Below are 1,616 nucleotides of genomic sequence, written 5' to 3'. Positions count from 1 at the left end.
ACCCTGTGTGTGTGTGTGTGTGTGTGTGTGTGTGTGTGTGTGTGTGTGTTTTATGTCTAATAAGGTCCAATTAGTGAGACAGTGAGCACAGAACAAGCTTCAGCTTGTCTGACATCTCTCTGTGATGTGTGTGTGTGTGTGTGTGTGTGTGTGCACACACTTCCCTGTAATTAACTTACACAGAGCAGAATGATGGCTCATGGATGATTGTGTGCATCTGAAGTGGTTTAGATTTAAATGTGTGTGTGTGTGTGTGTGTGTGTGTGTGTGTGTGTGTTGGGGAGAGGGAGTGTGTAAGTAGCCAAAGACGGTGTGTGTCACAACATTATTGAAAACCATGCGCTTGTGTGTGTGCTGTGCTGCTGCTAGTCCAGAGTATTTAGGTTCCAGGTTCTTTCAGGTTCTTATTTGTTATTTTATTATTTAAGTTAGTGACACATGATGATGATGATGATGATGATGATGATTAGTAGCTAGTTTCTGATGAATTTTTTATTTTTATTTTCTGCACACACACTTGCCTTTGGAACTCGTGACTGCGATGACGAATCTCAGCCGTGTAGAGTGCAATAAAACCAAAGTGACTGTGATGAGAATCTCAGTGATATACAAGACAATGTCATGTACAGTTTATCATCATACATTATAATAATTAAACACTTTTAGAGGAGTGTACACACACACACACACATATCGGGTGCTGGAACGAAATGGAGTTAATACTGTATATTACAGGTAGGAAACCAATGATGCGCAAAGTGTGTGCAATAAACAATGCAAAATTGGAAAGGAAGCAAAAAGGCGATTATTATTGGACTTATATTTGAGTATATTTACGCTTAATATAAAGTGACTTAACGTCAGGAATAATGGTGGCTTTGATAACGTGGTGTATATACTGTGTGTGTGTATACCGCATATACCTCGGGTATTTTCTTTAGCTAAGGTTGCGTATGTGGACAATTGAGTATGGCGCTGTTGCCATGGTTACGCATCAGCTCTACTGTATGTTTGTTCTTTTGCTTTGATCTCTGACGCGCTGTAGCTTAAACTTCAGCCTTCTCGTTGTAACAGTAACCGGTTGAAGTGAAACCAGGTAACACTCAGTACAGTACATGCACCTTGTGTAAGAAGTTTACATGGAGAATAGTCATGTGACTCATTTCTTCAGACCGATGCAGCTTTTATTTCGTAGCGTCTTATTTATTATACAACACGTATGTGGAGAATATGACGTATTACACGTATTACTGCGGAGTGCTGATGAGAGATCGTACGAAGAGCAGAGGAACGTACGTTGTTCTGCCTTTAGAGTGTGTGTGTGTGTGTGTGTGGTGACAGATTTCTCAAAACCAACATACTGTTTCACTGCTGCCTCATAATTCTAATCCTTTTACTCCCTCTAGTGGTGAGTAACAGTTGTTACACACAGAGCTGCGACCTGCACAAAGGGGGCAAAAGCCACTGTTTTAAATCTGATGTTACGCACCGTTACTTCTAATGAGATTATTATTATCTAATTAGATTATAGTTTATTATCTAAACTAACTTCTCCTGTGTTTTTCTCCTGACTCGTCATTTTTCTTTTTCCAGAAATAAATGCTTGAATTGTGTCA

General features: G+C 39.5%; 1 protein-coding gene across 3 annotated transcripts in view; it reads left to right on the top strand.

Moving 5' to 3' along the window:
• The window catches only part of brf1a (BRF1 RNA polymerase III transcription initiation factor subunit a), a 46,428-nt gene extending 44,812 nt beyond the window's left edge, over positions 1–1,616 (top strand). For all 3 annotated transcript variants that reach the window (XM_053502113.1, XM_053502112.1, XM_053502114.1), the window contains exon 20: positions 1–1,616. This exon is cut by the window's left edge and continues 236 nt beyond it. The gene's annotated coding sequence lies outside the window, so the exon portion shown is untranslated.

This window comes from Clarias gariepinus, chromosome 8 (genome assembly GCF_024256425.1).
Source record: "Clarias gariepinus isolate MV-2021 ecotype Netherlands chromosome 8, CGAR_prim_01v2, whole genome shotgun sequence".
Taxonomy (NCBI): Eukaryota; Metazoa; Chordata; class Actinopteri; order Siluriformes; family Clariidae; genus Clarias; species Clarias gariepinus.
The sequence above is the reverse complement of the archived record's forward strand: the minus strand, read 5'-3'. Positions and strand labels throughout refer to the sequence as shown.